We start from the raw sequence: 15,621 nt of genomic DNA on the forward strand, positions 1-15,621 counted from the left end.
ATAAGTATTTAATGGAAACAGTCTGCCGTGTTTTGCAAGTTAATCAGTCTGGTGGGTAAGTTATGATCAAGTAGGTCTTAAGTGGTAAGTCGATGCCTTGAGGCGGATTGTTTGAAATGCCTTGACGAACAATGCTGACCTGAATTTGCAAGACCTGAATTTTAAGTTAAATCGAAAGGTATGTATTTATACCCTAATACTTGAGACTTGTTAGTGACGTCGTAACTGATACTGAGGCGGATGATTCAGACCATGATTCTGAGTTAATATCAAGTGGAATTTTCCGTCGCAAAATTGATATTTTTTGTGTTTTTTAATTATTTTAAATTCTATACTTTTAACCCTGACACCAGAGTTGATGAGGTTGGTAATCACATGGAATAAATAATAATACTTTAGTCTTAAGTGGATATGTTACTTTTACAATAGTCATAAAAATCTACTGTGCTATTTAAATAGTGCTCAGCAAATATGTATTGTACTTGCTGCCAATTAGATCCTTTATTAGACTGAGTACAAATATTTAAAGGAGAGCTCGTTAGTAGAAAGCACGGAAAAATCTGCTGAATCATATTAATTATGCAATTTTAAAGAATATGAAATGCATCGCGGTTTATCATAATCGTGTGCCTTCAATTGGAGAGTAACGACCTCTGTGGACCAATGGTTGAGCGTTGGGCTCGCGATCCGGAGGTCCCGGGTTCGTATCCCGGTGGGGACATATCACAAAAATCACTTTGTGGGTCCGGTTACTACTTACTGATGTAAGTACGTAGTTGTTACATGAGCTATATCAGGGGCCTTTAGCGGTTCTTAAATAACCCTGATACCAGGACTGATGAGGTTACCACGTTTTCCAGAAGGTCCTCTTACCTAACTTGAAGATTTGACACGTCCGATCTTTTACAGAAGCGACTGCCTGTTCGACCTTCAAACCCGCGAAGAAAGAACCAGCTGAATACAGGTTCATAATCATATCATTTATTGCGTTCCACATGGTAGGAGGTTAGGTCACATAACTCCGAAACTTATTTCTCAGGAATGTGTTTTCCTTCACTGCTGATTATAATGATAATCATTTCCGATCCAAACACGAAAACGAAAACAACTTCGAAAATTATTGGCCCATGCTTGATTTGAACCCCACAATGAGAGTCGAGCGACCTTCTAACTAGAATACCACAGCCTGATTTTCGTTTTTTTCTTTTTATATATATATATATATATAACACTTCATAAATTACAGCATGTATCTAAAAATTGTTATAAAAGACAAGACAACACTGACTAAACAAAGATACCATGAAGTATATGTGTATGTGTAGTGTGTGTGTATATTTTAACGTTGTAGATATATATGTGTGTCGTAGATTTTACCTAAATAAACTTTTTTATTATTATTATTAAGTACAAAGATACCGCTATTATTATATTTGTACAACATTTTCCTGTACCCAAAGGTTGCCTGGAAGAAATTGCTGCATGAGCAATAAGGGCGCCTGTTGTGCTTTTCTGTATATGTTGTCCTTATCTCTGTATTTTGTGTCTATTGTGCTCAGTAAAGTATTTTATCTATCTATCTAAAGGATACTGTCCCTACACACAGGGAAAGAGTGTGAAACCTCATAAAAGGAATACAATCCTGCTAAAACAACTCGGTCCAGTTTAGTTTTAGTTTTTATCGACATCCACGTGTAAAAGCAATAGACGTTTGTCCCTCAGCGCAGACCGGACACTTCATACAAAAATATCATTTGTACGGTCACGCGTACTAACTAATATGTCTACACTTTGAAACCATGTCACATTAACTTTTTTGACAAATTAAGCCATAAGTCTCATTAAATGTCAAATATGATAGTGCGACAGGGTTCTAAAGTGGGTACATGATATTGCTAATGACTGTACACTGACGCTACACAGATGCAGTGTGAGACAGACACTCCGCGCTTTCCCTTACTCCTTCAATAAACTAAAGTGAGCAAGGGGTAATATATTATTAGACAAGACTTATTGTAGATTTGCCGCAAATGGCATTAACTAATTGGCCGGTCATAGGATGGGTGACCACAAAAAAAGTTTTCATTTCGAGCTCCTCCGTGCTTCGGAAGGCACGTTAAGCCGTTGGTCCCGGCTGCATTAGCAGTCGTTAATAATCATCAATCCGCACTGGGCCCGTGTGATGGTTTAAGGCCCGATCTCCCTATCCATCCATAGGGAAGGCCCGTGCCTCAGCAGTGAGGACGTTAATGGGCTGATGATGATGTATTGGCAGAACAAATGGGGAGCGCTGAGAGCTCTCACCCGGTACAAAATTTCAGACAACAAGAACAACGAACGGTAGTCCAAGCTCGTATTAGTAGGGGGCGGAGAGTGTCCTTTCTATACTCACAAGCACCTTTGAACAGTCTTTCGGATACAATTGACAGAACGAATGAGGACTTACAATGCATTTCTAAGTGGAGTCGCAATTGCGGCTTTAAAATAATCCCACCAAGACGCAAACGATTGATGACTGTGGAGGAAGCAGGAGAAGTCTGTCAAGATCGACGCAAATGGAATTCCATAGTCTCGCACTTACTTTTAAATATGCACAAATGTCAAATTATAGATGAAATGCTTCGATGAGGCCTTTTAATCTATCTGGTAATAAAAATACCCTGTCTAAAGTCACACCTCGAACACTTCATAGAAAAGACCTCGTTTTACACAGACACTACGCATTAACGTTATCGTACACGCACATCTGTGTGTGTGTCACAGACAAGCACCATCTAGCGAAAACGGGATGTAACAATTTAGCTAGCTGGCCACATATTTTATCATAAAACAATAGAAACAAAATGGAGTAGCAAGAACGACGTCGTTTTTTTTCCCGCTCCTTATATTCATTATATAAAACCAAATTATATCCATATCGATTATCTATTTCTTCAGTGTGTTACATCTAACGCTCGTATGATTGAAAGATTGAAGACTAAAATAAGAGCGAGGGGAGGTAACGTAAACCTCAACTCAGTCGCTGGTCGGGAGCGGAGAGTTGCCGTTCTATACGCTGTATTATTCCTTATTTTATGTATTATTCCTTATTTTATTTTAGGGTGACCAGGTAGGAGCAAACCTCGGCTCAGGGCGTCGTTTGACTGTATTATGTTGGACAAAGTTTAATTCCAAAGGGACCAACTTAAGGGAAGTTTTTTTGTGTTAAATTTCTTTGCTAAACAAAAGCAAACACAACTTGTACTGTATTCTGGATTCTTCTCAAGACATTCCTATCGTTGTAACAATTCCACCTCTTAAACTTCATCGTTTTCAACCTCAAATTATAATTTTCAACGCCTTTTGAGTTTTCTTAACATAGTATTACGACTGTAACCCCGAAGGAAAGGAAGTTTATTGTATATAGGTATTTACACCACTTGCGACCTATTCAAATTCAAATTCAAAATATTTATTTCGGAAACTAGTCCGTATTTTGTTAGTAACAGAAAGCTTAACCTAGTATTAGGATCAGATTCGAAAGACGACAACATAAAAATAAGCTACATGAGGCCGGCCCGAGCCACCGAAGCCGCGGGCAGCTATGTAACAGCGTGCAATCGCACCCAGCGGTTCAGCAGCGGCGAGTCGTACCGGTCCACCAATGCGCTCATGATGGTGTTGGGACTGGCGCGCGCACTATGTGCCACCACATGATATCATATTATGATTATAGTATTGTTATGAATAGTGAGATTTTAACTGCTGAGAAGTTAGTCTCAACAGACTACATGTTGTTTTTATGACGAATGTTGTGTTCACTTGTAATTGGCTTACACGTTAGTACTGTTTCACTTTGTTTAATTATGCCTTAACTTAATGTTATAATGTGTATAGCTGTAAGTTATCCATTAAATAAATAAATTATCAAAACATGAATTCACACTCGTAAAATTGAATGTATGAATCGCATTCTCCGAACTGGACTATCACGGATTTGAGTCTTCTTTTATCCCAGAATATTATTTCCCTTTAACTCTTTTGCCGCAGATGGCATTAACTACTTGGCTGGACAAATGGGGAGAGCTGAAGGCTCTCATCCGGCACAACGTTTAAGACAACAGGCCTGAGGGTGCCCAGTTGAGCGCGAACCTCGGCTGAGGGCGTCGTCTGAGAGGAAAAATATTTAAAAGAATTAATCGACCCTAGTGGGTGGATAGCGATAAGCGCTGAATGAGGGAAATCGACGTCCACGCAAGCGGGGTCGGTATCGGGGTCCTGAAGTGTTTGGTGTCGTTTTAACTCTGGAATCCACTTACCTTCGTTCTCGGTAACCCTATATTTCACCGACTTGGTTCTTGCGCCCGAGTACGCAGATAAGTTTAGTAATTTGGCATTTGATTATTTTTATGTTCTGTTTGTGTGAAGTAAAAGAAAGTAGTATGTACTTCAATATTATAATATAATATATGGTTAATTAATCAAATCAAATACACCTTATTGCACGGAACTTAATTTTAACAATCAGACATAACACATGAATACAGTTGTTCAACTTGGGTATCGCCTTATTACTCTAGAGCAATTTCTTTATAATGTAGTATATACCCCCCCCCCTCTCACCTCCCCTTAAGTATAGTCCACTACACATACATACATGGACTATAATAGTCAAAGTATAATATTTTACTAAGTTGATAATATTTTATATAAAAGCGAAATATGACTCACTGATTAATCATGAAATCTCAGAAACTGCAAATGCTAGAAGTCTCAAATTTGGCATGGGGGTGCCTTTTAGGCCGTATGTGCTTACTAGCATGGGATTTTATAAAATTCATCCCCCAAGGAGTTAAAAAGATGTTGAAAATTTATATGGAACTTTGTCATTTTTAAAGTTACAATCATGACGCGGAAGAAATCGCGGACGGGCAACTAATATTATTTTTAAAATGTTCACTATATTATAGAACAAATAAAACACATTTTACTTAACAGAATTATAAACTTATTAACCGTAAGAAACCTAAACTTTAGAACTTGATTAAGATAGGCTATCCTTTAGGGTCAAGTAAGAAATTAACAACAAGTTATAGTTTTGGGGTAAAATATAGTGTTATCCCGTGAGAAACATAATTATAATATTACTTTGATTCATCATTGACTCTTCTTATCGTGTGAGCTGTGAGGTGGAATACGAGCCTCATCAACCCTTGTATCAGGGTTATGATTGAGCCGCCAAAGGCCCTTGACATGGCTCATGTGTTACTCACTTAGCACGGATCGTCTTACTTTCGGACAATCAGGTGATCAGCCTGTATTCTCATTTCTTAGAAAGCCATTTTTAAAGTAAAATGTATATTTTTAAATCAAATGTGTCAACTTTTTACTAAGCCATCGTGATCCCTAGTGCAGGGCTCGCTGTTAACAGTTTAAATTGTAGTTCGTTTGATTAATGATAATGATTAACACTTTCAAGTACAGAACGTCTACGGACGTTCCGATTCCAAGGTGTTATACTACCTATTATGAACCACCAAGGACCCATGGTCTCTGTCCGTGAAAGCGTTAATAATAATATTTGTACAGTCTACAGCCACACATTGCACTGTTAGCACTTTTGCCACGTTTTGTAATAATTAGGTCATTACACGCCATTCCGCGTTTAGCAAGCATTCCGTGTGTACTCATATCACTCTATCATATAGCATTAATTACATATCAATTATATTACTGTGTCAGTAGAGGAGCTTGGTGGCGCAGCGGTAAACGCGCTTGGTTTGCGATTGTTGAAGTTAAGCAACTTTCGCAAAGGCCGGTCATAGGATGGGTGACCGCAAAAAAAAGTTTTCATCTCGAGCTCCTCCGTGTTTCGGTAGGCACGAATAATAACCATCAATCCACACTGGGCCCGCGTGATGGTTTAAGGCCCGATCTCCCTATCCATCAGGGAAGGCCCGTGCCCCAGCAGTGGGGACGTTAATGGGCTGATGATGATGATATATTACTGTGTACTTACGAATAAAGGGAACTATTTTAGTATCAGTGACCTATCATTAATCTCTACAATCAGCAAACAGTAAAGGGTGTACGTGGCTAGCGGCCAATAGAATATTATTATTATTATTACATGTCGTTTCCATATATCGAGACTATTTACTTTATAATAAATCTCACGGGTTTGGGTTCCGGTTGTAAAGGGTTTTTTAAGTTCATGACGCGACGACTTTACCTCTGACTACTCCAATGGGGAATCTACTCGTGAACTTATATTATTTATTGTTATTTGTAATTTTCTTACCATATCTATTATTTTTATAGCAATTTTTTTCACATTTTTATAATTCTTAATATTTTATTCGCCACGTTTCTTTTCATTTTTATAAAAAGAATTTAAGATCTATGGACAAATAATATATTATTTGAAAGCGTACAGATTGAACACCTGCAGTACAGCCCCTTAGTGGACAAAGTAGGCTAAATTGTAAAGGTGTTGAAAAATATATATATTTCTACTGGTTCTTTCTACGTGTAGACGTCATAGGCCGTAATAAGACCACTACTGTAAATATTATATAGGTCAGTAAGCACCCCTTGGATGATTTAAATATAAATTCCTTTATTTCAGTACGTTTTCAATACTTATAAACTTTTTGTTCGTTTAGAAGATAAAATATGAGTATAAGTTAATTAATTTGATTGTAAAAACGAACTTATAAATCCCAATATTTTTTACGTGAAAAACTTTCCGCTTCACTTTTCTTTTAACTTATAAAAGAGGAGATTTTTTATTCGAATTCGAAAGTTAAATTTCAACTTGAACAACTTTCGTTAACTAAAAAGTACACTTCGAAAACTGGTGTAAAATATCACAGGATTTTCACAAGTCGTTCTTAAGCTTAAACTTACCTGCAAAGTAACTGCTAACTGCAAAGCAAGTCGCGACACTGACACTGCGCGTCTTTCACGCCTTAGAGGTGGAACGTAAATGTTCATCACAGGCCACCGTAGCGCGTTTTATATGCTACGGTTTGCCACCGCGCGTAGCGGTTGGTGCTACGACGGCTACGCCGCGCCCCGGCGTAGGCGTGCGTAGGCCCTGCTACGTAGGTACAAACCTATACTATATTTCGAGTTAAATACCATATAAGCGGATCTGTGAAATGAAAACTCGACCACTACGTTTTTGATAGGAAAATGTTGATTATTCTTTTCAAAGATTGAATCCAGATATATTTTAAAAGAAAGTGATAAGGATTTTAGAGTTGAGAATTAGTTTTTTAAGTTTAAGTTTTTATATCTATTTTTTTTTATGTTTTTATTAGTACAATACAAATTCTTCCAAAGATAAATAACACCCAAAGAGCGGGCTTCTTGCTACGGTATGTCAGAAACATTAATGTTTTTAAACATTAATTAAATAATCAAATATTATTTCTGTTAATTCATCGTAATTTTCTACAATGATAAATGTTAGTTTAACTCGTATCCCTCAAAAGTGTGTTGTTTTAGGTTCAAGTATTTGATTCAATTAGGTACTTATGCAATTTTTGGAAGGCGCCTAACCTATAGAAATAAAAACACATTTGGAGATAATTTGATTTTGAACAATATTTCCCTATTGCGGACTATAAAAATAAATATACATACCTAGATAAGATCACGCTTATTTCTCGCTGGGGTAGGCAGAGAAACAAAATATATAAATAAAAAAATAACACAATGACTTGCTTCCGTCTCTTATGACGTCACAGATACAAAGTTTATTTAAAGCCCAAAGAAGCTTGTGAAGTCATTGCCGTAGTTCCTGATTGGTTTTAGTCAAAAAGCCCTTATGACGTCATGAGGGCACGGGTAATCCTTAATAAGGTGGGCAGAGCCACAAGTAATCAAAAAACAATTTTCAGCCACATTTGATACGTTATGATGACAGGAGATCATGGGGGTAAACAGGGCAAATCCAAGCAGTTCATCTAAAAAAGCAATATTGCTTTTTATCTTTGTTGGCATTGCGCACTTACTTTTATATGCGCAAGTGTCAAATTTAAATATACCATTTTTAGATGAATGACTTCGATGTGGCCTTTTTAACCCCTCAGAATATTTACGTTTTTTTTTTTAATTTTCATCTTATGCACAGGCCATTCGGTGCAAGTTAGTTGGTAACAACTGCCAACGGCCTCCGTGGTCTAACGGTTGATCGTAGGGCTCACGATTCTAAGGTCTTGTGTTCGAATCTCGGTTGAGACATATCACAAAACTAATTTTGTAAACTCTGGTTTGGTTAAGACAAGCTGATCGCTCCATTGTCTGAAAGTAAAACGATCCGTGCTTCGGAAGACATGTTAAACCGTTCGTCCCGATTACTACTTACTGATGTAAGTGCGTAGTCGTTATATGAGTCATGTAAGGGGCGTTTGGCGGCTCAATAATACCCCTGACACCAGGGTTGATGAGATCGGTAATCCACTTCACAATCCACACGGTAGAAAACTACAACGGACATTGATAAAATATAAAAGTTCAACAAAACAGAAGTAAAACAAAATTCTCACGAGAATTCAAATTATTACTTTCCGTTCGTCATTTCCGGACCTACTGAAGTTACCGGACGATTTTTGTTCCTCATTTAAATTACAACGGAACGGAAAAGGTTAATATTGTACGTAATTATTAACAGATATTTAGATTGAGTAAAAAAAAACAGATAGCAGCTAGGTTTAACGGCATAACAGCCACATTTACAAAGGTTTTTTTTTATTTTTTTATAATACTTATAGCAGTGGAGCTTAGCGAAGCTCATCATCACTAATTTATGAGCCATGGTCTTTTCGGTGTAGCATTCTCCATTCTTGTATATCAAAGGCTCTTGGACTTCCAGTGACGGCCCTAGCAAAATATTTAGGTGGTGCTAGACCTCAAAGTGACACCCCTCAGCCCTTTAAAATACAAATTCGATTAATTTACGGCCACCGAAATTCAACCATTTTAAATGTTTTTTAATTACTGACTGGAAACAAGTTCCCGGTGGGAAATAGGCGTGAGTTTATGCATGTATGTATGTGTATGGAAACAAGTTCAAAATTAACCTAACGAAATGGCTTATGAACAAATGTTATTATAATTTAAAGGAATATTTTGAACATAAAAATAATTAAATTTTGTATTTTTTTAATAATAAGTATAATTTTCAATAATTTTCTTTGCAATGTACCATTACTTTATATTTTTTAATGTATATTTATACGCCTGCATGCAGGCGGAACACATCACAACATTGTTATCTGAATAATTTTACCACCTTTTTGTATTTTATGTGTTCTCGCAAATAAATTGATTTGATTTGATTTATAATATCGTTTACGGTCTCCTGGTATGGGTTTTATGTGGCCGCAATCTAACCCGGTGAAGTTTTAGTTTGCGGCCAGGGTTAGCTAGTCTTTCTTGGTTGACTTTGACCCCCCCCCCCCCCATATTTTGGCGCCTGGTGCGGTGGCACACCTCGCACCGCCCTAGGGCAGCCACAGTTGACTTCCTTATAAGACACGACGTTCGCCTTCTCTTTAATCTGTTCCAAGTAAGCTCTTCTTGGTCTTTCCCTTCATCTCTTTCCTTGTAGCTTTCCTTCTGTGATGTTTTTAATAAATTCGTTTATTTCGTAATTCGTCGAAGTCTACATGAACGACATTGCATGGAATATAAAATCTCACTTTCTTACTTTTAAATTACAGTCCATAATCGAAATATTCAAGTCGAAATATTTATCATTAAATATCATAATAAGCAATTTTTATTTAAATGTAAGTACGTTAGATTAAATATTACTGTTAATAAAATAGTATATTATTTTTCACAGTAAATAAATTAAATTTGAAAAAAAAAATAGGTAAATATTAACACAGTTATTAATATTATACTTAAATAGGTATTTGATTATGTCTGAGGATCAGGTACGAACTTAAAAGTTACTTTTAGTACTTAGGTAACAGACAGACAGTTACTTTTATATTATTGATATGGATTTCCTAATATACTAACCTACTATCTACGACGTACATAATGCTTCTTCAATACGTATAAAATTCAGTTCAATACGAGACCAATACAACGCTATCTTCAATGGCCGATGCTCACAAAAGGTTCCCGTAAGGTGCTTTATAGTATCACATTTTAAAAATTCTATCTTTATTTAAGCCTGATTTAACATCGAATACGATACGGCAAGAACCTTTGTAGTCGATATGTTTGACCTATCCATGTGAATAAATCTACAGTAGAGTCATAGAATAGGGAATAATTTTGTATAGAACGGCAACTCTCCGCTCCCCACCAGCGGCTGAGCTACGTTTACCTCACCCCTTCTCGGTCATACTTTATACAATCGTATGGGCGTCAGACTTCACACACACACAGATGGGCATGTACGATAACGTCATTGTGTGGTGTCTGTGTAAAACGAGGTGTTTTGTATGAAGTGTCCGGGGTGTGGTAGAGTAAGAGTTGGAGCATAGAATAAATGATAATGCACAGTATATATAGAAGGGACACTCTCCGCCCCGCTCTGAATTGAGAGTAATTACCCCACCCCCGAATTTTGTATCCACTTAATAATAAGCTGTTTCATTTAGGACGTTTTGGAACGGTTTAGTCCGCCAAGATTATCTGTCTCGTTCTCACGCGCGGTTGAAAGAGTGTAGTAAGATTCTTCTTCTATCATGTGGGTTGTGAGGCGGATTATTGACCTAGTCAACCTAGTGCCAGGATTATTATCGAGCCGCCAAAGGTCCCTGACATGGCTCATGTAACGACTACGTACTTAAATCAGTGAAGTAACCGGGATGTAGGACTTAACGTGCCTCCCGAAGCACGCTGTTCAACCTGCATCATCCTAAACAAACCAGGGCCTCGTAAAGTGATTTTTGTGATATGTCTCCACCGGGATTCGAACCCGGACAAGACCACACCATACGTTGTTGTTCATAATGACATGCCACAGAATGTGTTCAATCGTTGAAAATCCTATGGTTTCATTGCTCAGCATCCGTATAAACTCTTTATAAAGACTCAATAACTTGCAGTGTATAATTTACTAGACATATAGTTAAGATAAAAATAACTGCAAACAAAGGAAGACGAGTGGGTGTAAGAGGTAAGGATTAGGTTGGCTAGTAAGTTATAATATCAAGAATATACTCACCCTTATGCTCTATTTAACGAAGCACGATTAGAATTTTTTATACGTAAAAAGTTAAAGTTAGCGCTTTTTGAACGTCAAAAAATTAAATTACTTACATATTATGTAACTAGCTGTAATACTACTACCACATCGGAATCTGTAACGCTGAGGGAAAGACGTGGCCAGAAAACCTCCCAGCACAGGGCCCTAGTCCTACTGTTTCATGTTTTCCTTTCTTTACTTTTTTTTTAAATCCAGTTTGTATTACATAATTTATAGACTTAAATACAATGGTATTCCAATTACAGTCGGTGGAAGGAAAGTGCAAAATAGAGAGTTTATGTGACTTTATCACAGAAACAGTGTTTTATGAGCTCCCTGACAGAAGCAGGCATGTCCACATACGCAACACCCGATCACGAGTTGACGCGAAAGCCAGCCATCGCTCCCTTCGCACATTTTTGAGGAAAAGGTGCGACCCGACTTCCAACCTTCCAAGGAAACACTAATATGTTATTACTTACTCGAGTTTATATTCAAGTTTAGTCTCTTTAGCAAGTATTCTGTATTTATTCATTTATTTATTTTTCTTATTATTTTCTTTTTTCTCAAATAGTTTACATTACAGTTTAGGTAAGTACGTAATTATGTGCTTAGACTTTAGAGCCCAGTTTTTTGTTTCACTGTCTTTTGATTCCCCAGCCGGCTGCAGCTGAAAATCAGCGTCATATTCTAGCTACAGCTAGGCCGTGACATTTGCTGAGCTGAAGCCGTTTCGGCGTTAAGTATAATAATTATTAAATATTTTAATAACTTACCTAAGTAAGTTTTGTCAATTAATGTTAATTAGTATGCTGAATAAATATATTTTCTTCTTTCTTCTTCAATGACAGCTGGATAGAGATAATTATAGTACATCGCCTAAAGAAATAGATACTTAATGTAATGAATCGAAGTTGCTTTGTGCTGTGCTGTGGCTGTTTTTCGTCGTCACTCCATCCTGGTATTCTTTTTTATTTAGCCATGGTTAATAGCGACATCTGTTAGGTTTTCTTGTTAATAATTTACGTTTCCAAATATATCTTTGACATTGACATAAAAGCGAACGAACGAAGCGAACTGGTTCCTTAAATATGCGCTAGATGGCGCTTGTTCGTGACATTTTATACAAAGTTTCTGTAAACTGTTCAAAGGTACTTAATTAAATTCTGTCAATGGGAATCTTATTGTAAAAACGTATAGGTGCATTCCCGTTAAAAGATTGAATGTATGCAGTCGACTTTCATGTACTTAAGGCAAGTTTATGCTTATCCGGGTATAAACAATGTGCAAATCACATTTTTTTCCAAACCTTCGTATAATATGTTTTTACTCATAATAATTTTCATAGATATATTGTTGTTAAAGTTAAATTACTAATTTCTTTAAATTTATCTCTAAATGACGTCTTGGGTCCCAATTTGTAAATTTTGCAGAACAAAAATGCCACCTGCAATTTTTTACATCTGCAGCATGACCCCACAGCACGATACCGATTGATTGAAAGAGACGAGAATTTCAATCATGTTACATTTAATAAAAATAAAAAATAAATAAAAAAATTAATGCATTTATTTCAGGTTATTGTAAGGTATAATTATGTCCCTTTAAAATTAAAAGTTATTACAATGAAAAAGAAAAAAAATAATGAAATAAAGTTAAAAATTATTAAAATCAAAAACTTAAAATTAAAATCATATATTATATATTATTAATAGAGTATACATAGTATACTTAGGCTCTATCTATCTCTCTCTCTATCCTTGGCATTTATTATTCCCATCTGATGGTGGGGTCTGCCTTCTTCGTCTTTCTCTTCCACTTAGCTCTATTGGTCACACTACTCTAATTTTGTATTTAAAAAGCTTCTTAACATAATCCATTATCCTTCAAAATGAGTTTAAAATGTCTTCAAACAAGTCATTATTCATTCAAAATTGTATTATTCAAATATTTATCTTGTACTTCCTCAATGGATCTTTGACTTGGTTTTAATGGATTGTTAATTTCATAATCTTCAAATAACTGATCTAGTTAAGGTTTGGAAGATTTACGAGATACGTAGTAATTAAGTATTAGGCACTCGTGCTGTTAATTTACCTTTCTGCATACATACCACAGACTAATAAGAATTACTGCGTATCAGACGACTGACTTCCATAGATATTTTTTTTTTGTTTTAGTTTTCCCCGAAGGGTAAGGCAAAGGGAACTATGCCCATACAGCCATGTCTGACGTATTTTTTTTCTTGATGATTAATGAAATGATGAAAGGTGATGATGATGAAACCTAAGCCCCCACCCTCGGAGTAGACTCCTACTCCGAACCCCAAACGAATTAACTCAAAAGTCCGCATAAACTTTTGAGTTATGAAGCGGCTTCCCGGCACGAAGCGAAAATAGGCAGATACACTTTGTTTATTGAATACTCCAATATAATAACACTCGCGAATGTCTTCCGACTAACTTAATGCGATCATTAGCCACAAAACACCACTTCGTATTAATTATTTAGATTACTCAATGAAGAAAGCAACTGTCCCGTTCCCGTTTCCCGCCGAAAAGCCCTTCCATAGATATTTTTTTAGGGATATAGACGGGGAAGAATTGAATTTGGCATTTGATCGTTTTTGGTTAAAATGTTGCCTTTGAACAAAGGCAGTAAGTTCATACTGACAATTTGACCCAGTTAGTCCTCTTTATAAGGGAAGGTGGATTTTTGAAGCTCTAAAGTGTTAGCTTAGCCTTCGGGCTCCATGCGTAACAGCACATCGGGTAGTCAGGACAAAGATTTAAAGATTTCACCATACACTAGTACTATGCCTACCCGATGTATCGGCCCTATGGATTTCAGCCTGCAATATCCTGGCCAAACTAGGGACCTGTCTCACAAAGTTTCTTTTTTTCTTAGACGTGCCCCCACCGGGAATCGAACCAAGGACCTCCGGATGGGTATAATTAATAAGAATCTAGGTAAGTACACACCTGCCATCAGATGAAAGTGTGGTCAAAAGCAAAACTATCGAAAATACAAAAAAGTAATGTTATGTATCGGCAGATAAACAGGTTACAAAAACTATAAAAAAACTTATAAAAAAGTTATTTGGCACAAATGCTGGTAATGATCCCATTCACTGAAAGGTCAGCCATACATATTTATTGGACCTCTTTACTTCACCTCGCTGGCTACTCCTACTGGGCTGTGCAGACGTTCAAATTTGGTTCGACATGTTATATTTTTTGTAGTTTTATTGTAAAGCCGCTGCCAATGACAGAGTAAACATGTCTATTCAAGCTAACACAGATCATAAAATAATTTTAAAAAACTAAGAAAAAATTAAAATGTGTGACATCAACTGCCATGTATTTTTATTTTGGTGAATGTTACAATAACCAGGTGAGAGCTCAAAGAGCTCACCATTTGTCCGGCCAAGTAGTTAATGCCATTTGTGGAAAATCTACAATAACTCAAGTCGAAAAAGTGTGTGCAATAATGTTCTTTCCATGGAAAATCTCGAGACTTTTGGAGGACGTGAATGGGGCCGAAGCTAACATGTAGAGGCCCCTTATTATCATTGCGTACCAAATACGACAGTCCGTCGTCGCTAGTCCGTCGTTGTTACTAAAAGCATAGGTCACGAATAAAGTTATTACATCAAACACAGGTGTATACGTAGCCATCGACTTCGTGCTAGAGTGATAAAGGTAAAATGACTCAAAACTCTTTCTTTATTCTTCTTTCTTTCATTACTTTCGGACTTTCTTCCTTCGGGCACTCCATACAAAAATCTTATTCTTATAATGTGTGCTGCTTCGAAGTGCGAACGCGACAAGTCCTTCGAATAAGACATGTCTAAAATCTAAATAATTAAAACACATAATAACGGGTTCTTACCGCGTTTAAATCAGGGATATGAGACTCCCGTGGTTACTATCATAACCTAAAACAATGTACGTATTCTATGTCTAAAATCTGTTGGTTGAAAAAGATTTTTAGTAACCAGGTTCTTTTTTGAAGTGACTTATTGTAGATTTGCCGCAATGAAATGGAGAGCACCGAGGGATCTCACCAGGTACAAAATTTACAACAACAGGCCTAAGGGTGCCTACTTAGGCGCGAACCTCGGCTCGGCGCGGTGTGAAAGGATACTAATATGTAAAAGGATTAATCGACCTTAGTGGGTCGATAGCGATAAGCGCTGAATAAGGGATATCGTCGACCACGCCGGCGGGATCGGTATCGAAAAATGTACCAGGACATACCTAAGGGAGTGTTGTGGTGTGAAAGAAAATGTAGTGACGAGAATTGAATGGTTCGGACATGTAGAAAGCATTATTGGAAGTAGATTTACGAAGAAGTCTCTGCCTACCCCAACGTAATAGACTGTTCGTATGTATCTATGTAACTTATACTTTATTTTATTTTAA

General features: G+C 36.8%; 2 protein-coding genes across 4 annotated transcripts in view; both read right to left on the reverse strand.

Moving 5' to 3' along the window:
* Window positions 1-6,961, reverse strand: part of LOC126372564 (allatotropin-like) — an 81,934-nt gene extending 74,973 nt beyond the window's left edge. The window contains exon 1 of the mRNA XM_050018390.1: window positions 6,889-6,961. The gene's annotated coding sequence lies outside the window, so the exon portion shown is untranslated. The remainder of the gene's footprint in view (window positions 1-6,888) is intronic.
* The window catches only part of LOC126372577 (nuclear envelope phosphatase-regulatory subunit 1), a 598,500-nt gene that overhangs the window by 269,537 nt on the left and 313,342 nt on the right, over window positions 1-15,621 (reverse strand). The window lies entirely within an intron of this gene.

This window comes from Pectinophora gossypiella, chromosome 14, assembly GCF_024362695.1.
Source record: "Pectinophora gossypiella chromosome 14, ilPecGoss1.1, whole genome shotgun sequence".
Lineage (NCBI taxonomy): Eukaryota > Metazoa > Arthropoda > Insecta > Lepidoptera > Gelechiidae > Pectinophora > Pectinophora gossypiella.